Below are 25,911 nucleotides of genomic sequence, written 5' to 3'. Positions count from 1 at the left end.
TTATTAAGCACAGTATTTTATGCCCATACTATTTTTGCCTTAATTATATTTGATTTTTTTTTTTTTTAAGACAGTGTCTTGCTGTGTCACCCAGGCTAGAGTACAGTGGTGTGATCTTGGCTCACTGCAGCCTCCACCTCCTGGGATCAAGCAATCCTCCCACCTTTCAGCTTCCCAAGTAGCTGGGACTACAGGTGTATACCACTATGCCCAGCTAATTTTTGTATTTTTTGTAGAGACCGGGTTTTGCCATGTTGCTAAGGCTAGTCTCAAACTTATGGGCTCAAGCTGTCCTCTCAAAGTGCTAGAATTACAGGTGTGAGCTGCCGCATCCAGCCTGTATTTGATTATTAACATTTGATGTTTAGATTCTGTATTTGGTCCTAAGGCAATTTCACTAAATGACTAATTTTGAAGTCAAAGGCATAAACAAATAACTAAAGATAACTCATACTGAGAGATAGCAGAAATAACACAAATCTGCAAGTGACCCCCAAATTACTATCAGTTTAAAATAGCTGCCCTACCACACTCCACTGGTATAATTATGCTGGGAAAACTCTGTCATTTGCATGTTATTCTCTTTTCTCCATGGTACAGCTCTTCTCTAAGTGAGTGACTGCAGTAAAATATGGGAGCGAAAGCAACAGAATAGAGAAAAACAGAAATAATTAACATTATATCATTTTCCAAATATTTATTCAAGTGTTATCTATGACCCAATGTATGTAATATATACTTGCGGGATCTGATATGAGTACTGAACTGCAGGGATAGTGAAGCCAAAGTGTCATCTCTAAGAGTTTTGAAATTTAATTTTTCCACAGAACATATTGTCAATCTGTAGATATTCTGTTAAAGCGTGATCCTAGTCATCAATGGGCTTTAAGTATATTTGTGGAGACAGATTATAAGCGAAAAAAGATACAATGGAGCCTCCTAGATCCCTTTACAGGTGTGTGTACTGGACAGAGTAGGAGCATAAGGAAAAAAATTTTGAGAGAAGGGGACAGCAGGAAAATATACGGGACTTGAAGATGGATGGGGTGGAAGTACAGTGAGCTCTACGGGTCAAGGCAAATACTCATGCATGCATCTTGAGGAATTTCACTCTCACTAGAGTTTGTAGACAATGGAGAATCACTGAAAATACCAAGTCACAAATACGATCCAATCTGAATCTTAGACAACATGGGCAGCAGTGGAGATGGGATTAGAGGAGTAGAAGGCTTGAAGTAAGGGAAACCAATTGGGAATCAGTTTTAAATAAAATTATTGTTTTGTAATATTATAAGTGTGGGGGAAAGTACATAGAGAAGATAAGATCCAGAATGACAAGACCTGGAATGTAGGCAACCGTCCTGATGACAGTGAGGAGGAGCTGGATTTTCTACAGACACAGTGACTGTGAGACTTGGAGACTGATTCGATGTGGAGGGGAAGGAAAAGAGTAAGTTTAAGATTGGTTTTAAAATCTATCTGTTCAACAAATTGGTCATTATTACTATTTGGACTGTATTATTTTTGTGTTATGAGTTAGGCACAGAACCAGGCCCTGAGAATATAATGAAGCATCAGACTTGAACTGTGCCCTAAGATTCCAAAGTGGGTAGTGGATGGTGGCACCTCTTATCGTAACAGGGAATATTAACATAGGAGCAGGTTGGTAATCATTTTTCTTTTTTTCAATTGAGATATATTTCACGCACAATAAAATCCACTCTTTTAAAGTGTACAATTAAAGGGCTTTTAGTATATTCAGAAAGTTGTACGACCATTACTACTAATACCTGAAGATTTCCATCACCCCAAAAGAAACTCTGTGTCCATTATCACTCTTCCTTTATTCCTGACAGAAAACACGTTGTGCGAATTTGGTATCTTAACCTGAACTCGCCTTAGGAATATTGAATTAGAGATGGCTGTGGGGTGCCCAAGTGCTGCCATCTAGGGCTTGTTCAGGTCTGGAGCTCAGTGGGGAAGTCTGTTGGAAATGGAGATTTGGGCCTTAGCGAATGGGAGCTAGTAGAAACGATGGAACAACTATTTCTCAGAAAAAGGGTCTCTAAGGATAGGCCCTGAAGAATGCTAACATTTAAGATTTGAGCCGACCAATGGCAGTGTGATTTGAATCACTCTGAATGTGTCTTTTTTACAAGTATAAAACTCATCTGGTCATTGACATATCCATGAAATTTGCTATCTACAGAAAGCCAGATATCTACTATCATTATTTTCCTAGATTGGCCAAAGTGAACACATCCAGAGGGTGGTCATTATTCACGCTCCTTTGACTATCATTTTCTGCAAATTATAGCAGGTGCTATACTCAGTTAGTTACAGAAATTCTTAAAATATCAAATCTTTACATTTCCTACCAAAGAGATTCAGAGTTCCTCAAGGAGAGGGACCAGGTCCCAAGTTCCCAACTGGACATAGTGCGTATATACAGGGAATGCAAAATAGATGTCTATAGACAAGAAAGGAATGGTTCTATGGGTACTTATTTTCTGACAAGACAGTTAATCTCCATGGTCATTCATCCAATCATTTATTCATTCAACAAATACTTATCAAGTGCCTCATATGTGCTGCTACAATCTTACAGATGCAGGCTAAAATGTAAAGAATCTTAGATATTTTCTTATTTTACATTTATATTTCATATTCACATTTTATTCTGTTTATTAATAATAAAGCAAGGTAACTATTTAATCAGTTATAAGCATCAATTTTAAAAATAGGTATGTAAATTTTTAATGACACTAGATATTATCTTCTAAAATTATTTCTCTTTATAGTTGGCTTATGTGATTGCTTTTTGTCTTGTACATTTTTAGCCCATTTAAGTAAGACAGTCAAATATTTTAAAGTAATCGCTTCAGAACTGACAGAAGGAGTTGCCTTTCACTGGCTTTGAGACCAATTCGGTTATTTAGTATTTATGAGTGAAGCATTGCATAATGGGTGCTATCAGATTATTTTAAACTTGAGCCAATTTTTATTACTGTACGTGAAAAAATAGATTTTGTCAATGGAATTTGACATATGTAATCAATAAATTGCCATGTTTTGAAAACTTCACTAACAGTCAGTTGGGGCTTCTAACCTAATTTAGGCATCATTGCAGGTATTATCATACTAAAATTCAGCGTTAAGACCCAACAGGGCATATTTTGGTGCTCCATTAACATTTACCTTGGAGTTAAAACTTGATACATTCAACCACTTGCTGCATATATTAATGGGTCCCTAAAACATGCCCCAGAGTGACTTTTGGTACATACACAAGATGGCTCTTCTTTAACTTTCCACTTAATTCTAATCCTTCTCCATATATTTTTAAAAAGTGTTTTTCTCAGCCTAAAACACATTTTCTAAAAAAGTCACAACTGGAGTATAAAAGACAATTATAACAAATTGATTAGACTGCTTTCTTTTATTGTATGCAAAACATTTAAATGAATATGTAACTGGAGAAATAAAAACCACCATTGAGGAAGAAATTTTGCTTAGAGCTGAGTCAGAGAAGGTCACTTACAAACTTTTTTTTCTTTTTTGTTTTGAGACAGGGTCTCTCTAGGCTGAAGTGCAGTGGCACCATCATAGCTCACTGCAACCTTGAACTCCTGGGCTAAGCAATCCTCCTGCCTCAGCCTCCCAAGTAGCTGGGACTACAGGCATGTGCCACTATACCTGGCTAATATTTTTTTAATTTTTATTTTTAGTAGAGACCAGGTCTCACTATCTTGCCCAGGCTGGTCTTGAACTCCTGAGCTCAAGCGATCTTCCTTCCAATTTGCCTCCTAAAGTGCTGGGATTGCAGGTGTGAGCCATGGCTCCTGGCCCACAAACATATTTTTAAAGCTTCAGTCATGGCCTCATCTATCTCTGAAAATGCTGACTTGAATATGGGGGATGGGGCAGGAGCTAAAAAACAGATAAATTACTTTGCATAAGAAATGGCAAATATGGGGATTATAAAATAGAGATAGGGTCTGAGAAGGGTTGAAGAGAATGAGATGTGAGGAAGGCCAATCATTGCAAGCAATATGGCACAGAGACTGTTAATAATAGGGATTTGTAATGTTCGAGTTTTGTTTTGCTGCAATAGAAATCCCTCCGTATCTTCCAAATTCTGTAATGTCTGATATGCACACGAATGCCTTGTGTGACTACTTTGTGAATTGAGGATAATTTCCTTAAGTCTTTGATTTTACATGGAGTTGATAATGCTCTGGGAGAGGAACAGCCCATACGGGACAATAACTTAACATACAAAAGCTGCTGCTCGAAGCCAGTGATGATCAGACTCACAAAGAGAACTCACTAATAAACACACACTTTTTTTTTTTTTTTTTTTAGTTTTTATTATACTTTAAATTCTAGGGTACATGTGCATAATGTGCAGGTTTGTTACATATGTATACTTGTGCCATGTTGGTGTGCTGCACCCATCAACTCGTCAGCACCCATCAATTCATCATTCATATCATGTATAACTCCCAATGCAATCTCTCCCCCTGTCCCCTTCCCCCTCCCCATGATAGGCCCCGGTGTGTGATGTTCCCCTTCCCGAGTCCAAGTGATCTCATTGTTCAGTTCCCACCTATGAGTGAGAACATGCGGTGTTTGGTTTTCTGTTCTTGTGATAGTTTGCTAAGAATGATGGTTTCCTATTGTGGCACTATTCACAATAGCAAAGACTTGGAATCAACCCAAATGTCCATCTGTGACAGACTGGATTAAGAAAATGTGACACACATACACCATGGAATACTATGCAGCCATAAAAAAGGATGAGTTTGCGTCCTTTGTAGGAACACACACTTTTAAAAGCTGTCAAGGCAGCCTGCTTTGGGGAACATGAGCAAGTATCAGATGCTGTACTACTGGAATTTCCTGGATTTCTTTATTTTTGCTATATAGAAAGTGGGTTCAAGCATTACTAATTCCCAACCCTGGGATTCAAGCTGCACAAAAAAATCAAATATTGAGAGGAGTTTTATCATATTTTTATATACACCAAAGCATTAGATATTATGAGGGATGTATAGGAAGAACATATTATTTTTGCTTGCAAAGAACCTACTAATTATACTTGAGAAGGCAAAAATACTATGTATATACATTATATATACCTACAGAGTCTACAGGGGATTGTGGAGCAATATGTGTGCTCTTCTGTAGATCCTCTTCACTAATTTAATTCCTGCTCATCCTTCAAGTCTCTTCTCAACACTGAAGTTTATCAAGACTTTATCAGGGCTGGGTGTGGTGGCTCATGTCCATAATCCCAGCACTTTGGGAGGCTGAGGCAGGCAGATTACTTGAGGTCAGGAGTTGAAGGCCAGCCTGGCCAACATGGTGAAACTCCGTCTCTACTGAAAATACAAAACTTAGCCGGCCATGGTGGTGCATGCTTGTAATCCCAGCTATTCAGGAGGTTGAGGCCGGAGAATTGCTTGAACCCAGGAGGCAGGGGTTGCAGTGAGCTGAGATCATACCACTGCACTCCAGTCTAGGTGACAGAGCAAGACTCTGTCTCACAAAAATAAAAGACTTTATCAGAATCCTCAAAATAATGCCTATATTCAGGATCCCTTAAGTGCTTAAGGAGAAAATCCACAGCATCCAAAAAGCATCTGCAGAACAAATTGCAAGTCCTAGGAGAATCCATAGGGTTCCTTCTCCCTCCAGTGCTCTTCTATGTCTTTTTTTCTGGCTTCCACAAAGACTTCCTTTAGCTCTCACCTTCCCATGGGAAACAGTTGTGTTAGATGCTTCTCCTCGGTGCAATACAACTTTCCCTCACTGTATTGTAATTGATTGATTGTCTCTTCCAGTAAATTCATAGTTCTTGAGAGCTGGGACTGTGTTTTATTTTCTGATTTATACCCAAGCGTAAGCAGAGCACTGAATACAAAGTTGGTGCTCCATAAACATGTGTTAAATGAACAAATAGAATTTGTGGGAGCATTCTATGGAAGATACTGTTGAGGTGGCTGTAGAAGGAATGACTGTCAACTATTGTTTAGTTTTGATTCCTCGCTTTTTCTTATGGTCCATATTTAACCTTTCATAAATCCTGTCAGTTTTGCCTCATATCAAGAATCCAGCCTTTCCCTCTTCTGTTCAACAGATGCTATGACTACTTACTGGTAAAAAAGATAGTGGGATCTACTAGTGAGTAAAGGCTCTCACATGAAGGAGACTTCAAACTTGGCCAAAAGACACACCACACATCTATTTGTTGTCACCACTAGCACCATAATAATCTAGGACGTGATTTATAAAGCTCTTTAATATTCAAATTTCTGATTTTTTTTAATTCTCATAATGTGCCCTTAAAGTAGGTGTTCTTGTGTATTAATCTGGGGGTGGTGAGGAGAGGGTAGACTCAAAAAGACAGAAATATGCCCAGGGTGACATAAATACTTTAATAGAATTGGGATTAGAACCAAGGCCTTGTGATGCCTAGTACAATGCTGATTCCACAGTGTTTCAAAATTCAGATATTGTGATATAACATTAATATCACTAAAAATGTTTTATGATCCCAAAGTTATATTACTTTTTCAAGTATGTGAATTTAAACTTAAGTTAGATGTCCCGGGGGTTAGATAGGCACTTTTTTCCTGAGTAAACATGGGGGAAAAAATGTAAAAAATTTACATACAAATAATATTAAAATATAAATTATCAGAAAATAATGCCCTCAAAATAGCTAAGTCTTCTCTCTGAAGCTTGCTGAATATAATAAAAAAGTAGTCTTAAAGACCAAGGAAAATGTGATCTCAGGTTTGATTTTGTTGTTTGAGATTACCCATCTTTCCATGGGTTGTAATGTTTACTCCATGTTAACATTTTTTTGGCTATTGATTTTAATCTGATTTAATATAATACTATGAACATGAACAGATATGATGTATAAGATATTAATATTTTATTGTTCTCTGCCATTTGCATATAGGCAACTGATATATTTTTCAAAATTGATTCTTTACTGTAACTCCAAGGTGAAGACAATAAAGTTTAACAAATAGTTAGAGGTGTACAGGGGTACTGATGGCCAAGAAAGAAGCCTACATGTCAGAGAATCACTGGTCATTGATGAGTTTTATCAGAGCAGACATCTTTGATGTGCCCTTTCAGCCATTGGTATCTGACTTGGATTGTGTGATCCCTGAAGGGAGAACGTATCCTTACTGCTATCTTTGTCAGGGCTAACTTGGTTGCAAGGAACAGAAATTATCTTAAAGGAGCTCAAATGCAAGGCAGAGGAGGAGTCTATTTTAAAAATGGAGGAGAACCCCATGGAAGCATATATTACGGGAAGAGGGTACAACCAGACTTCGTGGGACTAGAAAACTGTCCCAGAGCTCCTCTAGCCATCTCTCTTTCTAAGGTTATGTTGTTTATCTCTGCTTGTTTCTGCTTTCTGCACCATTATTTTCTCTACTAATCTCCCCTGCAAGACAAAATTTCGGGTTCTACTCATTAAACTTACCTTTTTCTGGTTTGCTGTGCTTCCAGTTGTAACCTCAGCTCTAAATGACATTTTAGTTCCAGTTTTTGTGTATTTTAATTAGAAAGAGGGAAAAAGAAGGGAGTAAGAAAACAAAACAAACCCAATAACCTTACTGGCTTAGTCCAAGTCAGGTGAAAGTTCCCTTTGGGTGGTGATGGTAGTAGGAGGTGCTGTGCATCCACCTCTAGTCCAGTCAACTGGAGCTGGAGAGGGATCCTGAGGCATAAACAGGGATACCTAAGCTCACTGATTTCATAGGGGCTATGGGCCGGGAAGGAATTTCAAAGAAGTAGCAACTGTAGACAATGATAATTGTTGCTATAGTGTCTGTTTAGGTCACCTGATAGACCCCTTTCATGAATTGTTGATGACAAGTCTTGAAGGAGATGAAGGACAAACAGGGAGAAATTCTTTCTTTTCCTCTCCCATCCCTCTTTCTTTCTTCACCTTCCTCTCTCTCTCTCACATATGCAAATACACACACACACACACCCCAAGGTAATAATTTTAAATAACGTTCTTCTGTCTCTTTTTTCTACTTTCTACAGATTTCACCTTGCCTTAATAAATATCATTCCATATGCTTCTAATTTTATAGTAATAATGAGGAAAGGGAAGGAGAAAAGGAGATATGAAGTCAGATTATTATTACAGTTGAATGTTGGAAAACCAGCTGGCAACTTATAATTTACTGCTGTTCATTAATCAGGTACCGCTTAGATCTCAAATATAAGATTTCCTCCATGCATATTCTTGTACAAGGTTAGGCGATGAGCATAATAAAGATAAATATTCAATGATAATATAACGTTTTGCATTGCCTGGTAAATTACTCTGTGAATATCTGTGAATATATTTTAAAACCTAAGGGTTGTTTTGTTGTTTCTCTGTCTAGAGCTTTATTATAAACTTGTATGTATACCATAAAAGACAACCAAATACCATTTAAAAATTAATGTTTTTATCATATCAACCATGGGAAGTCAGTACAGGGAAAGAAGTTTGGGTTTGTGGAGCCAGAAATAAGAAATTAGAGTGATGAAACACAAGCCGGGATGGGAGCATTGTAGGCCTGGGGAAGGAAGTCAATGATCACAGCAGAGTTAGGATCTGGAATCTGGACCTAGAGCACATTTGGGCAAAGCATCAAGCAAGGGTCAGTACCTAGCAAGCAGGAGCTTGGCAGGCATTTGCTGCTTGAAGATGGGATACTGCTTCAGATCACATGCAAGCCATGAGTCTGCACTACAGGCAGATATGCAGCAGACACTCAGAAATCCAGCCAAAGAGAGACTGAATAAAGAAGGATTGCCAAACCCAAGTGAAAAGTCTGGCCAGCAAGTAGAGGGCACTAGTGCAAAGCAAAGAATTTTCTGACCAGAGGGTTTCTGCATAGTGGATGTAACTGCTCTTGGCGTGGAGAACAAGAAACCCAGGGAGGATGAAAATTCCTGGGGGTTAGGGGTAAAAGATAAACCCAACACTTTTTATAGGGAAAGACTTAATCTTGCTTATATCGTAGCATAGACCCTGCAGAGATAGCTAAGAATATAATCTTCTCTCGGCTTCAACAGACTATTATACCTGACACACATATAGAAAAATTCAAGAAGCAACATATATATTAATAAATTCTATACAATTATCTTTGATTATATTATACGGCCCCAACTTTGGCAGATACCTTGCACATTCAAGGAAAGTTTTGTAAAGCCCTGTTTAAGTCAACCACGTAAACACCCTTGAACATGTTCTTTCTTTCTTCATATATTCAGATGTTTCACTAACTGTTTAAAAATACCACTCTCTATATCTTGTTAGTAAGCTGTGCTTCCTGCCTTCAACAAAATTAGAATTTAATAAAAATGTCTGATTTTGTTTAGTATTAAATTATTAATACATATTTTTACTTGATGGTGAAATTAAATTATAGTATTTTAGTTTTGGGAAGAATATTCTCTGTGGAAGCAAAATCGCTAACTTCTACCAAACAATTTACTAAAGTTTTTTCTAGATCAGATAAAAACCAACATTTAAAAATGTTCAAGCATCATTTATATAATGCTAAATATAACTATAGTAATACATGTTGATACAAAATATATTAATGAGAAATTTTAAAGTAATGTCAATACAATGTTTATATTATTGCATTTATAACAAAGAGTTTTTCACGGCAAAGTTTTTTTCTTAAAAATTGTTAACTACTTTATAATTATAGAATGAATGCATTCTAATTAACAAAAGTCACAAACAACCTGTTTATTTAGCATATTTGTGGGACCATTTCGATTTAAAACATTCAAAGTACCTTAACAGGGTGACAAAATATCTTCATTTTACAGAAACTTGATTAATTTCCTGCCTCAAATTGCTAAATGTTTATAATCATATCGTGCAATCGAATTTCACTTCACTTAAAAAGTGCTAGAAAAAGAGAGTTTCGTTCATGCAATAAGAAAAGTCAGGATGTAATGTAGTGTTTACTGAACAATATATATAAAATATGCTATTTTTTCCAATGGCATGCTCCAAACCAATGAGATCATGATACAAAACAGATATGAAAGAAATAAAAGCTAAAGGAAGCACAATCATTGTGCCAGTTATAAAGCTCTTTTCAAACATGGTTGTGTCTAGAATTATACTGTTAGCATTAACTACTCTGCTAAATGTAATTTCAGAGCAGCTTGGCTATGCTGGGACCAATAATGTTTCAGCAGATGTTAACAGTGAGGGAATTTAAAGATTACAGAGTTTCATGGGTGTAGTAAAGCTGCAGTGGGAACAGAAATATTACCGTAGCTGTTATGTTCTGAGTGCATCACATTTACTGACAAGTAATACATGAGTGATAGTGAGGACCAAGGGAATGGAACTTTATACTTACTGGTCAGCAGCATATAAATTCCATAAATTAAACAAAGTTTTATGTATTCTTCATTTCTTTTCAGACTGATCTTCCTCAGAGGGCCTTTGTTTCATGTTAATTCCATCATCAAAGCTTTGTTCAACCATACTGTTCTCTTTAGGAAATGTACATCCTTGTTCAGGGTTTCCTTCCACAAATGTGTCTCTGTTATTTTTTAAACTTGGAGTGATCTCCATGTGGAATTTGAGGTAGCCTCAACATTTTTTATTACGGGTTTTATCAGACTACACACTCCTTGCAGAAATCCCATCCTTGTCCATTTAAAAGAGACAATGTTCAACATATTTCTTCCCTTAATGATCTAAAAGGAACAATACTGTGATCTCTGAAGATGTGAATGGGAGAAAATGTGGTTAAGAACATTATCTTTCCTTATGCATAATGTGGAGGTGAGGACAGTGAAGGAAGGGGAGTCACTCTATTCACCTGGGGGCTGATGGACAATGAGCATAGTAGTTCATATAATCTAGTGTGACCTCCAGCTCTTTCAATGGGCCAGATAATCAGCCACTAGAAAATACAATCTTCTTGGCCGGCTGAATATATTGCATCCTAATAACTCCACTGGATCTCAGAGCAGAGCCAGAGTTAGATTACAAGATTCCTTACTTACAAGACTGTGAGAAGCAGGAATGATATGATACTTTCAAGTCATCAATACTTACAAAATTTAGACAGTATAAATGTTGGAAATGATAAGAGTTAAACTGATAGTGTTTGGTGACTTCTAATAGACATAAAATTAGCCATGTACAAATGTAGTTTTTCCTGGTCGTGTACATACAAATAAACAACTTCATATATCTTGGACCTCACCTCACCACATTGAGACATTGACCAGATCCTGGAGTAAAATTTTCAATAATATGTGGCATATAGATAATCCCACTTAAAATTCAGAGGCCAGAATGCCCATGTGGTGCCCTCACCTGGTACTTCCGGACACTTCTGCCCTCTTCCTTCTTTGTGGCTCATTTGACAAGTGTGTCTCACTTGTCATTAGACAGTCAACCTGATTGAGAGCATGGACTGTCTTATTTCTTGTTGTTCCCCTGCTCACTAGTACTTTTCCAGTGCTTTGCAATGGTAAGCAAAGAGATAATAGAGAGTGAGAGAAAGGCAGAAGACATTGCCAAAGATCCTAGCCCCAGTTAGCTAGACATTATGTAAATTACTGAAAATCATGTTTAAAATTATATTATTATGCAAACACACATTTCTAAAATTTTATATACAGTAGTATGTTAGTTTTTCTACTTATAAATATTTCTTTTTTTCGTATTTAAATACTTTGTTTTTTTAGAGCAATTTTAAGTTCAGAAAAAAAATGAAGAGGAAAATTCAGAGTTCCCAAATACCTCCTGCCCCCACACATGCACAGTCTCACCCATTATTGACATCCTCACCAGTGTGGTGCAGTTGTTATAACTGGTAAACCTACATTGACACATTATTACCACCCAGAGTCCAGAGTTTATGTTAGGGTTCATGCTCGGTTTTGCACATTCTATGGGTTTGGACAAATGTATAATGACATGTATGTATCATTTTAGTATCATACAGAGTAGTAATACTGCCTTTAAAATCCTCTGTGCCTGCCTTTTCAACCTTCCCACCCACCAACCCCTGGCAACCACTGGTTTTTTTATCGTCTCTATAGTTTTGCCTTTCCCCAGCATTGTATAGTTGAAATTATACAGCATGTAACCTTCTCAGATTGGCTTATTTCACTCAGTAATATGCATTTAAGGTTCCATCATGTCTGCGACTTGATTGCTCATTTCTTTTTAGTACCGAATAATTGATTGTCTGGATGTACCACAGTTTATTTAACCGTTCACCCCTCAGGGAAGGACATCTTGGTTGTTCCAAGTTTTGGTAATTATGAATAAGACAACTATAAATATCCATGGGTAGGTTTTGTGTGGACATCAGTTTTTAACTGCTTTGGGTAAATACCAAGAACTGCTAGATTTTACAGTTAAGTATATACTTAGTTTTGTCCGAAACTGCTACACCATCTTCCAGAGTGGACGTACCGTGTTGCATTCCTAGCAGCAATGAGAGTTCCTGTTGCTCCACATCTTTGCCAGCATTTGGTGTTGTCAGGATTCTAGATTACGGCCATACTAATGGGTGTGTAGAGGTATCTCATTGCTGTCTTAGTGTGCATTTCCCTAATGACATATGATACAAAGCATCTTTTCATATGCTTATTTGTCAGCTGTTTATATTCTTTGATAAGGCATCTGTTCAGGTCATTAACTTATTTATTAATAGGGTTTTTTTTTTACCATATATAATTCTTAATATTTCAATAACCTTGTGAATTGAGAAACTGGAAGGGACATTACTTTGCCACTCTATCATTTAGTCCATCTTTTTCGTCAGAAGGCTGAGGATTTTTTTATCCCCCAGAGATTCAAGAACATGAAGTTTCCTTGATAACCTTCCCTAATCTTCATCTTTATCCTAGCTTGTCACTGGTTATGGTCAAAGGAAAACTCCACTCTTTTAAATGTGGAAATCTGGTTGGAAATAGAGATACATTATGGTTTAAAGTATTTTTATTTTAAATATTACACATACTACTTTTCTAACTTCACATTGCTGATGACTTCTATAAACTCAGAGTCTGAGATTTTGCCTATTTCTAAATATTTCTTATTACTTATTAAAAGTAATAAGTAATATTTCTTATTACTTATTAAAAGTAATACTTATTAAATGGACTTATTACTTATGGCAGGCAGGAGTCAGCAAATCAGCATTTGCATCAGTTCTGTAAGCTACAGTTTCCATAAAGCAACATGAAGAGGGCCAGGTGACACCTGTACACATAGTGGATTGTGTTCCAGGAGGACTGCTGAGCTTGAAACCTTCCCTTTCCTCCAGAGGGAGACCCCATCTCTCTCTTCTAAGGCTGTTCTCTGTGCAAACATCACAGAAAAAGGAGTCTAGAGCCAAGATAGAGAGTGCTTCTGCTAACAGGATCTACAGACATGTGAAAGACACATGGAGAATATCTCCCAACAGTGATAATCTGGAAGTGACAAATTGTTCACCTTTTTCCTAGAAAACAGTTTTTTTTTTAAATTGAAAGTCACTTTCAGACTCACATGGTTAGGCTCCCTGTAGTACTAGTAAGATGGCAGCAGGGTTTTCTGGCATTAAATTGCTTCTCATAGACTGTAAGGCAGATCTCCTTTCAAACAAATTCTTATGCCATCGTAGGATATATAAAGGGTAAAAGTTATGCACTATTGAAATATAAGTGGTAAAAGCAGTTTTAATTTTCTTGCTTGCACTATTATCTTTTAAGTCCAAATAATCTCTCTCATGCTCAGGCCATGAGCCTATAAATCTGTACAAGTTCAATTAGCAATGCAGGAGAACTTTTCCTCAGCAGTGTAAGGGACTGATAAAAGCAAACAATACAATTCTAGCATGCTGCTTATTAAAAAAAAGACACCCACACAGCCAACGGCAGACTGAAAGCCTTTTTATTTTGATGGTACTCTTTCACTGTCTATCATAAACTTAGCAAAGCAGGCTTTCTCTATCCTGCTCTCCTTTTATTGGATATAAATCACCCCTGACAGGAAGTTTTATGTCCAAATCCGTTTACTGTCCTTGTTGGTAGTCTTTAAATTAATATTTATAAGCTGAAAGAGGCCTAAAAGGATGCAGTAGTAAAGTAGCTAAATGCCTCAGATGGGCTTGAACCGATTTCCACCTCCTTGGCCACTGACATTTTTTAATTACCCCTGACCCAGGCATCCATTGTCAATGCCGTCCCTATACCCACAAATCACTGGCTTTGGAGGAACCACAGTGGACAAAATAGGAGTTCAGAAGGGGTTAGCTTGTGTGTCATATGTGATTTTTGAAAACTTTTAGTAGTCAAGGATAGAGACAGAAGAAAAGAGAGTTATATGAGTTAAAGAAAAGAGAGATATATGAGTTAAGGAGTGGCTGGCCGGGTATGGTGGCTCATGCCTGTAATCCCAACACTTTAGGAGGCCAAGGTGGGCAGATTACTTGAGGTCAGGAGTTCGAGACCAGCCCAGTCAACAAGGTGAATCTCCGTCTCCACTAAAAATACACAAAAATTTTAGCTGGTCATGGTGGTGTATGGCTATAATTCCAGCTATCGGGGAGGCTTGAACCCAGGAGGTGGAGGTTGCAGTGAGCTGAGATCGTGCCACTGCACTCCAGCCTGGGTGACAGAGCCAGACTCTCTATCCCCCGCCCCCCGGCCCCACTAAAAAAAGAGTTAAGCAGTGGCTGAAAAACAATGGCTTGGAAATTGTTCTAATTGGAATTGTGTAATAATGGATTTTTTTAAATTCCATAAAAATGTACGGCATAGCCTAAGATTACCTGCAAATCAAAAATTAAATTAAATTAACCACTACATTTCAATGTACAGCATGAGCTTCACATCTTGGAATAATGTTGGTTCCATGCCTCCATCCTCCACTATTGCCTTTGTCAGTAACCCTTCTGATATCAGCCTTATTGTGATCATTCCTGTTTTTTTCAGGGTTCTACATTATTCTCCTTTGCCTAGTCAAATGCTGCAGGCAGGCTGGCCCCAGCTTCTGGGGATAAATTTTGAACGGTTTAAGTCAATCATGGTGTAGGTATGGACACATGACACAATTCTTGGCTAATATGAGAGAAAGTAGAGGAGGGCGCATCTGCAAAACCCTTTCTCACTTTCAGGAGCACAATCAAGGACAACCCTTTTAAGTTCAATGTCCGTGAAACTAACGTGGCCTTCTTGGCACTATGAAGGGAGCCAAGCTGAGGTCAAGTTCAACCCGCAGAGGAAGACAGATCCAGTGGAATCTCAGAGAAGCAGAGCTGATGACCTCATGTGCCACTCCTAGATACTGCCCTAATGGGGACTTCTTATTCCAAAGGTAATAAAGTCCTTTAGTGGTTAAGTCAATGAGAGTCAACATTTTCTGGGACTTGCATCCAAAGTCATCTACTTTCTCTAAATCAAGATATATGGTGGCTGGGCATGGTAGCTCACACCTGTAATCTTAGTAATTTGGGAGTCTGAGGCTGGAGGATTACTTGAGCCCAGGACTTTGAGACCAACCTGGGCAACACACTGAGACTCCATCTCTACAAAAAATTAGCTAGGCATGGTGGCACATGCCTGTGGTCCCAGCCCAAGAGACTGAGGTGGAAACATTGCTTGGGCCTGGGAGGTTGCGAGTGCAGTGAACTATGATCATACCACTGTACTCCAGCCTGGGTGACAGAGTGAGACACACACACACACACACACACACACACACTGTATTAACTAGGATATTGAGACCTTAAAAGTTCAGCATTTATATTAAAACAAAGCAAGGTAAGCATCTATATGTTCAGGTTTTCTACAAGTCCTTACTTTTTGCTCCGTAAAATCAATATATGCTTCTCTGTGTTGCATCTCTTTAGGAAAGCTTGTATTTAGGATTCTACTTTTCCTCCTCTACAGTCCCTGTCTACAGGATTACATCTGTTCTTGTGAATGTTGTTCCATATGCTTATTGCTTCCAAGCATACCTGTTCAACTCTGCATCTTGCTATTCTACGTCCTCTTTCTCCAGCTGTTCCAAGGGTCTATAACTTTGGCTTGAAACACAAGTACAAAAAAGTGAACTCGTTGTCTTTCTCCAAATAAATTCAACTTCTTTATTTTTTTTCCATCTCTGACAATGGCAATAATCATGCATTCCATACATCCCCTTGGAGTTGTCTTTGCTGTCTCCATCCAGTCAGTCATATAATCTTAACAATTCTTCTCCTATAGTGTCTCCAGACTGCAGTCAGGGGTTTGAGCTGCAAGCAAGAGAAAAGAGATCTGGCAATATCTTGCAAAATGGGATTCCGTTGAAAGACTATAGGCAGCTCCTAGAACTGATGGATGGCTTATAAAGCAAGCAAGAGGTGACAGGGCTGGAAGCCCAGGCAGAGGAAGTCAGGTCTCTTCACCTTTGCTGCATTGCCACTGCAATAATCCTACCTTCAACTTGTTCCATATACCTTTATCACCTGTTTAAGATTCAGTGTCCCAGGAGAAAACATTACATTTGTCAAACTGAAGGCTCATATTCCATCCTTCCCTCTCATTCCTGCTGTTCAGCAGAGAAAGGGGGAATCTGGTTCCCTTTGGATTCCAGAGTGGGAAATGGAGAGATGGACACCAACCCACCAAGACCACATGGAATGAGGGATTCCTTCACAAGGGGGATCACAAGCTCATAGACAGGAGTGAGTGTGAGGAGTTAGACGCTCAATGGTTAAATAAAAAAATTATATACACTAGCCATATGTTTTAATCTTTCTCTCAATTTCTGCAATATAGTTCTAATCTAGATCTCTGCCACTTTCTGTTCTTCTTGCCGGCTCAGCCACTTCTATGGCTTTTCCACCTATACAGCTGTACACTCCCCAAGCCCACTTTAATCATCTTCAGCTTCTCGAATTAGTGACCTCAGATACGGCTTCAATTTTAGAGATTTTCCTGCTTTTCTCTGTCCTAACCCAAGTAGCCCATCACCACTTTTCAAGTTCTCTTTCTTACTTTATCTTCAATATGACTCGCAAACTTTCTCCTTAATTTCCATGTTGCTGCCACATCTGTTTGATTTACGCACAATACATTTTGCTTCTATTTCCTTTTCTCCCGCACTTACTATTCTTTTTACTTTAAGTTCTGGGATACATGCGCAGAACATGCAGGTTTATTACGTAGGTATACGCGTGCCATGGTGGTTTGCTGCACCCATCAACCTGTCAGCTACATTAGATATTTCTCCTAATGCTGTCCCTCCCCTAGCCCCCCACCCCACAAGAGGCCCCGGTGTGTGATGTTCCCCTCTCTGTGTCCATGTGTTCTCGTTGTTCTCAAGTGAGAACATGTGGTGTTTGGTTTTCTGTTCCTGTGTTAGTTTGCTGAGAATGATGGTTTCCAGCTTCATCCATATTCCTGCAAAGGACATGAACTCATCCTGTTTTATGGCTGCATAGTATTCCATGGTACATATGTGCCACATTTTCTTTATCCAGTCTACCATTGATGGGCATTTGGGTTGGTTCCAAGTCTTTGCTATTGTGAACAGTGCCACAATAAACATATTTGTGCATGTGTCTTTATAGTAGAATAATTTATAATCCTTTGGATATATACCCAGTAATGGGATTGCTGGGTCAAATGGTATTTCTGGTTCTAGATCCTCGAGGAATTGCCACACTGTCTTCCACAATGGTTGAACTAATTTGCACTTCCACCAACAGTATAAAATCATTCCTATTTCTCCACATCCTCTCCAGCATTTGTTGTTTCCCTACTTTTTAATGATCGCCATTCTAACTGGCATGAGATGGTATCTCATTGCAGTTTTGATTGCATTTGTCTAATGACCAGTGATGATGAGCATTTTTTCCTGTTTGTTGGCTACATAAATGTCTTCTTTTGAGAAGTGTCTGTTCATCTCCTTTGCCCACTTTTTGATGTGGTTTTTTTTTTTTTTTTTTCTTGTAAATTTGTTTAAGTTCCCTGTAGATTCTGGATACTAGCTCTTTGTCAGATGGATAGATTGCAAACATTTTCTCCCAGTCTGTAGATTGCCTGTTCACTCTGCTGATAGTTTCTTTTGCTATGCAGAAAGTCTTTAGTTTAATTAGATCCCATTTGTCAATTTTGGCTTTTGTTGCCATTGCTTTTGGTGTTTTAGACATGAAGTCTTTGCCCATTCCTATGTCCTGAATGGTATTGACTAGGTTTTCTTCTAGGGTTTTTATGGTTTTAGGTCTTATGTTTAAGTCTTTAATCCATCTTGAGTTAATTTTTGTATAAGGTGTATGAGGGGGTCCAGTTTTAGTTTTCTGCATATGGCCAGCCAGTTTTCCCAACACCATTTATTAAATAGGGAATCCTTTCCCCATTTCTTGTTTTTGTCAGGTTTGTCAAAGATCAGATGGTTTTAGATGTGTGGCATTATTTCTGATGCCTCTGTTCTGTTCCATTGGTCTATATATCTGTTTTGGTACCAGTACCATGCTGTTTTGGTTATTGTGGCCTTGTAGTATAGTTTAAAGTCCAGTAGTGTGATGCCTCCAGCTTTGTTCTTTCTCTTTAGGATTGTCTTGGCTATGCAGGCTCTTTTGTGCTTCCACATGAAATTTAAAGTAGTGTTTTCTAATTCAGTGAAGAAGGTCAATGTTAGTTTGATGGGGATAGCATTGAATTTATAAATTACTTTGGGCAGTATGGCCATTTTCATTATATTGATTCTTCCCATCCATGAGCATGGAATGTTTTTCCATTTGTTTGTGTCCTTTCTTATTTCCTTGAGCAGTGGTTTGTAGTTCTCCTTGAAGAGGTCCTTCCTATTCCTTGTAAGTTGTATTCCTAGGTATTTTATTCTCATTGTAACAATTGTGAATGCGAGTGCACTCATGATTTGGCTTGCCATCTATTATTGGTGTGTAAGAATGCTTGTGATTTTTGCACATTGATTTTGCATCCTGAGACTTCGGTGAAGTTGCTTATCAGCTTAAGGAGAATTTGGGCTGAGTTGATGGGGTTTTCTAAATATACAATCATGTCATCTGCAAACAGAGACAATTTGACTTCCTCTCTTCCTATTTGAATATGCTTTATTTCTTTCTCTTGCCTGATTGCCCTGGCCCAGAACTTCCAATGCAATGCTGACTAGAAGCAGTGAGAGAGGGCTTCCTTGTCTTGTGCCAGTTTTCAAAGGGAATTCTTCCAGCTTTTGCCCATTCAGTATGATATTGGCTGTGGGTTTGTCATAAATAGCTCTTATTATTTTAAGATACGTTGCTTCAATACGTAGTTTGTTGAGAGTTTTTTTAGCATGAAGGAGTGTTGAATTTTGTTGACGGCCTTTTCTACATCTATTGAGATGATTATGTGGTTTTTGTCATTGTTTCTGTTTATATGATGCATTACGTTTGTTGATTTGCATATGTTGAAGTAGTCTTGCATCCCAGGGATGAAGCTGACTTGCTCGTGGTGGATAAGCTTTTTGATGTGCTGCTGGATTCAGTTTGCCAGTATTTTATTAAGGATTTTTGCATCGATGTTCATCAGGGATATTAGCCTCGAATTTTATTTTTGTGTGTGTATGTGTGTTTCTGCCAGGTTTTGGTATCAGGATGATGCTGGCCTCATAAAATGAGTGAGGAAGGGATTCCTCTTTTTCTACTGTTTGAAATAGTTTCAGATGGAATGGTACCCAGCTCCTCTTTGTACCTCTGGTAGAATTAGGCTGTCTGGTTTTGGGCTTTTTTTGGTTGGTAGGTTATTAGTTACTGCCTCAAGTTCAGAACTTGTTAATGGTGTATTCAGGGATTTGACTTCTTCCTGGTTTAGTCTTGGGAAGGTGTATGGTCCAGGAATTTATCCTTTTTATTTTCTAAATTTTCTAGTTTATTTGCGTAGAGGTGTTTACAGTATTCTCTGATGGTAGTTTGTGTATTTCTGTAGGATCAGTGGTGATATCCCCTCTATCATTTTTTATTGTGTCTGTTTGAGTCTTCTCTCTTTTCTTCTTTATTAGTCTGGCTAGTGGTCTATCTATTTTGTAAATCTTTAAAAAAACCAGTTACTGGATTATTTTCTTGAAGGGTTTTTTGTGTCTCTATCGACTTTTCTTCTGCTCTGATCTTAGTTATTTCTTGCCTTCTGCTAGCTTTTGAATTTGTTTGCTCTTGCTTCTCTAGTTCCTTTAATTGTTATGTTAGGGTGTCAATTTTAGATCTTTTTTGCTTTCTCCTGTGGGCATTTAATGCTATAAATTTCCCTCTAAACACTGCTTTAGCTGTGTCTCAGAGATTCTGGTACGTTGTGTCTTTGTTTTCATAGGTTTGAAGGAACTTACTTATTTCTCTCTTTATCTTGTTATTTACCTAGTAGTCATTTAGGCACAGGTTGTTCAGTTTCCATGTAGTTGTGTGGTTTTGAGTGAGTTATCCTGAGTTCCAGTTTGATTGCACTGTGGTCTGAGAGACTGTTGGGTATGATTTCTGTTCTTTTGCATTTGCTGAAGAGTGTTTTACTTCCAATTATGTGGTCAATTTTAGAATAAGTGTAATGTGATGTTGAGAAGAATGTATATTCTGTTGATTTAGGGTGGAGAGTTCTGTAGATGTCTATTAGGTCCTCTTGGTCCAGAGTTGAGTTCAAGTTCTGAATATTCTTGTTAATTTTCTGTCTCGTTGATCTGTCTAATATTGATGGTGGGATGTTAAAGTCTCCCACTATTATTGTGTGGGAGTCTAAGTCTCTTCATAGGTCTCTAAGAACTTGTTTTATGAATCTGGGTGCCCCTGTATTGGGTGTGTATATGTTTAGGATAGTTAGCTCTTCTTGTTGCATTGATCCCTTTACCATTATGTGATGCCCTTCTTTGTCTTTTTTGACCTTTGTTGGCTTAAAGTCTGTTCTATCAGAGACTAGGATTGCAACCCCTGCTGGTTTTTGCTTTGCATTTGCTTGGTAAATGTTCCTTCATCCCTTTGTTTTCAGCCTATGTGTGTCTTTGCACTGAGATGGTTCTGAATACAGCACACCGATGAGTCTTAACTCTTTATCCAATTTTCCAGTCTATGTCTTTCAACTGGGACATTTAGCCTGTTTACATTTAAGGCTAATATTGTTATGTGTGAATTTGATCCTATCATCGTGATGCTAGCTGTTTATTTTTCCAGTTAGTTGATGCAGTTTTTTCAAAGTGTCAATGGTTTTTACAATTTGGTATGTTTTTGCAGTGGCTGGTACTGGTTTTTCCTTTCTATGTTTAGTGCTTCCTTCAGGAGCTCTTCTAAGGCAGGCCTGGTGGTGATAAAATCTCTCAGCATTTGCTTATCTGCAAAAAAATTTGTTTCTCCTTCTCTTATGAAGCTTAGTTTGGCTGGATATGAATTTCTGGATTGAAAATTCTTTTCTTTAAGAATGTTGAATATTGGCCCTCACTCTCTTTTGGGTTGTAGGATTTCTGCAGAGAGATCCACATTAGTCTGATGGGATTCCCTTTGTGCATAACCCAACCTTTCTCTCTGGCTGCCCTTAACATTTTTTCCTTTATTTCTACCTTGGTGAATCTGACACTTTTGTGTCTTGCGCATGCTCTTCTCAAAGAGTATCTTTGTGGTGTTCTCTGTATTTCCTGAAGTTGAATGTTGGCCTGTCTTGCTAGGTTGGGAAAGTTCTGCTGGATAATATCCTGAAGAGTGTTTTTCAACTTGGTTCCATTCTCCCTGTCACTTTCAAGTACGCCAGTGAAACGTAGGTTTGGTCTTTTCACATAGTGCCATATTCCTTTGTTCATTCCTTTTCATTCTTTTTTCTATCACCTTGTCTTCATGCTTCATTTCATTAAGTTGATATTAAATCTCTGATATCATTTCTTCTGCTTGATCAGTTTGGCTATTGATAATTGGATATGCTTCATGAAGTTCTCGTACTGTGTTTTGCAGCTCCATCAGGTCATTTATGTTCTTCTCTAAACTAGTTATTCTGGTAAGCAATTCCTCTAACCTTTTTTCAGGATTCTTAGCTTCTTTACATTTAGTTAGCACATGCTTCTTTAGCTTGGAGGAATTTGTTATTACCCACCTTCTGAAGCCTACTTTTGTTAATTAGTCAAACTCATTCTTAGTCCAGTTTTGTTCCCTTGCCGTCAAGGCATTGTGATCCTTTGGAGAAGGATCTAGTTTTTGGAATTTTCAGCCTTTTTGCACTGGTTTTTCCTCATCTATCTACCTTTGGTCTTTGATGTTGTTGACCTTCGGATGGGGTTTTTGTGTGGACGTCCTTTTTGTTGATGTTGATGCTGTTCCTTTCAGTTTGTGAGTTTTCCTTCTAACGGTCAGGCCCCTCTGCTGCGGGTTTGCTGGAGGTCCACTCCAGACGCTGTTTGCCTGGGTATCACCAGCAGAGGTTGCAGAACAGCAAAGATTGCTGCCTATTTCTTCCTCTGGAAGCTTTGCTCCAGAGGGGCACCTGCCAGAGGCCAGCCGGAGCTCTCCTGTAAGAGGTGTCTGTCGACTCCTGCTGGGAGGTGTCTTCCAGTCAGGAAGTACAGGGTCAGGGACCCACTTGAGGCAGTCTGTCCATTAGAGCTCGATCACTGTGCTAGGAGATCTGTGATTCTTTTCAGGGCAGTCAGGCAGGAATGTTTAAGTCTGCAGAAGCTGTGCCCACAGCCACCCCTTCCCCCAGGTGCTCTGACCCAGGGAGATGGGAGTTTTATCTGTAAGTCCCTGACTGGGGCTGCTTCCTTTCTTTCAGAGATGCCCTGTCCAGAGAGGAGGAATCTAGAGAGGCAGTCTGGCTACAGCATTTTTCCCAAGCTGCAGTGGATTCCCAGCGACTTTGTTTACACTGTAAGGGGAAAACCTCCTATGCAAGCCTGGGTAATGGTGAACGCCCCTTCCCTCACCAAACTTCAGACTTCAGACAACTTCAGACTGCTGTGCTGGCAGCAAGAATTTCAAGCCAGTGGATCTTAGCTTGCTGGGCTCCATGGGGGTGGGATGTGCTGAGCTAGACCACTTGGCTCCCTGGCTCCAGCCCCCTTTCCAGGGGAGTAAATGGTTCTGTCTTGCTGACATTCCAGGTGCCACTGGGGTATGAAAAAAACTCCACAGCTAGCTCAGAGTCTGCCCAAATGACTACCCAGTTTTGTACTTGAAACCCTGATGGTGTAGGCACCAGGGAGAATCTCCTGGTCTGTGGGTTGTGAAGACCATGGGAAAAGCGTAATATCTGCACTGGAATGCACTGTTCCTCAGGGCACAATCCCTCAGGGCTTCCTTTGGCTAGGGAAGTGAGTTCCTCAACCCCATGTACCTCCTGGGTGAGGCAATGTCCCACCCTGCTTCTGTGGGCTGCACCCACTCTCTAGCCAGTCCCAATGAGATGAGCCAGGTACCTCCTCAGTTGGAAATGCAGAAATCGCCTGCCTCATGCATTGTTCTTGCTGGGAGCTGCAGACTGGAGCTGTTACCATTCAGCCATCTTGCCCAGCTCTTGCCAGTTCTCCTTAATCCTTTTTTTTTTTTTTTTTTTGAGACAGAGTCTCACTGTGTTGCCCAGGCCGGAGTGCAGTGGTGTGATCTCAGCTCACTGCCTCCTGGGTTCAAATGATTCTCTTGCCTCAGCCTCCTGTGTAGCTAGAATTATGGGTGCCTGCCACCACACCCAGCTGATTTTCATAATTTTAGTAGAGACAGGGTTTCACCATGTTGGCCAGGTTTGTCTCAAACTCCTGACCTCCACTGTGTTGCCCAGGCCGGAGTGCAGTGGTGTGATCTCAGCTCACTGCCTCCTGGGTTCAAATGATTCTCTTGCCTCAGCCTCCTGTGTAGCTAGAATTATGGGTGCCTGCCACCACACCCAGCTGATTTTCATAATTTTAGTAGAGACAGGGTTTCACCATGTTGGCCAGGTTTGTCTCAAACTCCTGACCTCAAGTGTTCTGCCCGCCTCGGCCTCCCAAGGTGCTGGGATTTCAGGCGTGAACCACCTCACCCGGCCCCACACTTATTTTTTTTAAGCCCATGGAGAAAGTTTTATTCAATTAATTAGTTGATCATTGTCTCCAGGAATGTCTCTTACCAAATCCTACCATCTTTATATGACCTTCTTATAACCAATATCCTTTAGTATTTACATCTGAAGTAGTTCAGTGAGCTGTCCAACATGAATTAGGCAGTAAGATGCAAGAAGGGCAGGAATTGTGCCCTAGATCCTGTTGTAGGTTGAGCATATGGTAGGATCCGGAAGTAAGAAGACATTCAGTAAATGTCTCTCATCCTGTTTATCTCAATTCAAATGCTTGCTTCTCTGAGGCAAGCGCTTTCAATCCTGGGTGTTTCTTGTGTATGTGTGTGTTTACAATCTATTTCTAAATGACTTGGTTTTCTTGATTTTTCAGTTTTAGATTTTTATATCCTGCTATGAAAAGAGTATATTTACCTAATATCACATTTAGGTCTTAACCTTCCCACTTCCATGCCTTAATACATCCATATACCATCCCTCCTCCTATCTTTCCGAATTAGTTATACTGACTACTATTTTGGCTGAGACTTTATTTAGTATTTACATTATTAGGACTTTTGGAGTAGTATGTACAGCTGGGTCACACTCTAATTGGTAGTATTTCCTTTTTTCCACAATCTTTTTTTCCTATCTTCAATTACTTGATTTTCATTAGGAGATTAGGCTTTTATTCACCAGATATTAGTTTATCCCCAAACTCCCCAACAGATTTCTAAAAGTTCTTTCAATATGTCCAAGTATACAAGACAACACAATTGGTTTCATGTTTCTCTTGGCAATGTCTGTCCTAGAGCCCTCTGACTTCCTGTGCTGCTAGCTCTCTAGGCTCCCACCTGGATGGCACTGTGGACTGATCTTCACCATCATCTTGGAAATCCTTCTTGTCTCTTATGTGTTAAATCCCTGGTCTTCTAGATTCCATGCCTTCAATCTCTTGTTTTTATAGAGCACATACTTTAATAGTTCCCTATGAAAATAGTAATAGGAGGTAATTTTTTCCCCCAAGTCCTGCATGTCTACAATGTCTTCATTTAAATTCACACTTGATTGATAGCTTAGCTAGCAACAAAATTCCAAATTGGGATCATCACCTCAGAATTTTGAAGATATTTCTCCTGTGTTTTCTAGCTTCTAGTGTTGCTCCTGATGACCAGTGACATTCTAACCTAATCTCTGTATTTCACCAGTTTTATATTTTTGTTTGTCTGTTTGCCTTTTTGGAAGATATTAAAATCGTTTTACTTCTAGAGAACTGATATGCATGATGGCATGCCTTTGTGCAGATCTTTTTCTTTTTTTTTTAATTACACTTTAAGTTCTAGGGTACATGTGCACAACGTGCAGGTTTGTTACTTATGTATACATGTGCCATGTTGGTGTGCTGCACCCATTAACTGGTCATTTACATTAGGTATATCTCCTAATACTATCCCTCCCCACTTCCCCCACTCCATGACAGGCCCTGCTGTGTGATCTTCCCCTTCCTGTGTCCAAGTGTTCTCATTGTTCAATTCCCACCTATGAGTGAGAACATGTGGTATTTGGTTTTCTGTCCTTGCAACAGTTTGCTGAGAATGATGGTTTCCAGCTTCATCCATGTCCCTACAAAGGACATGAACTCATCCTCTTTTATGGCTGCATAGTATTCCATGGTGTGTATGTCCCACATTTTCTTAATCCAGTATAGACTGGATTGATGGACATTTGGGTTGATTCCAAGTCTTTGCTATTGTGAATAGTGCCGCAATAAACATACATGTGCATGTGTCTTTGTAGCAGCATGATTTATAATCCTTTGGGTATATACCCAGTAATGGGATGGCTGGGTCAAATGGTATTTCTAGT

Source organism: Colobus angolensis, unplaced genomic scaffold, assembly GCF_000951035.1.
Source record: "Colobus angolensis palliatus isolate OR3802 unplaced genomic scaffold, Cang.pa_1.0 Scaffold81, whole genome shotgun sequence".
Classification (NCBI taxonomy): Eukaryota; Metazoa; Chordata; class Mammalia; order Primates; family Cercopithecidae; genus Colobus; species Colobus angolensis.
Note: the sequence above shows the minus strand (reverse complement) of the source record.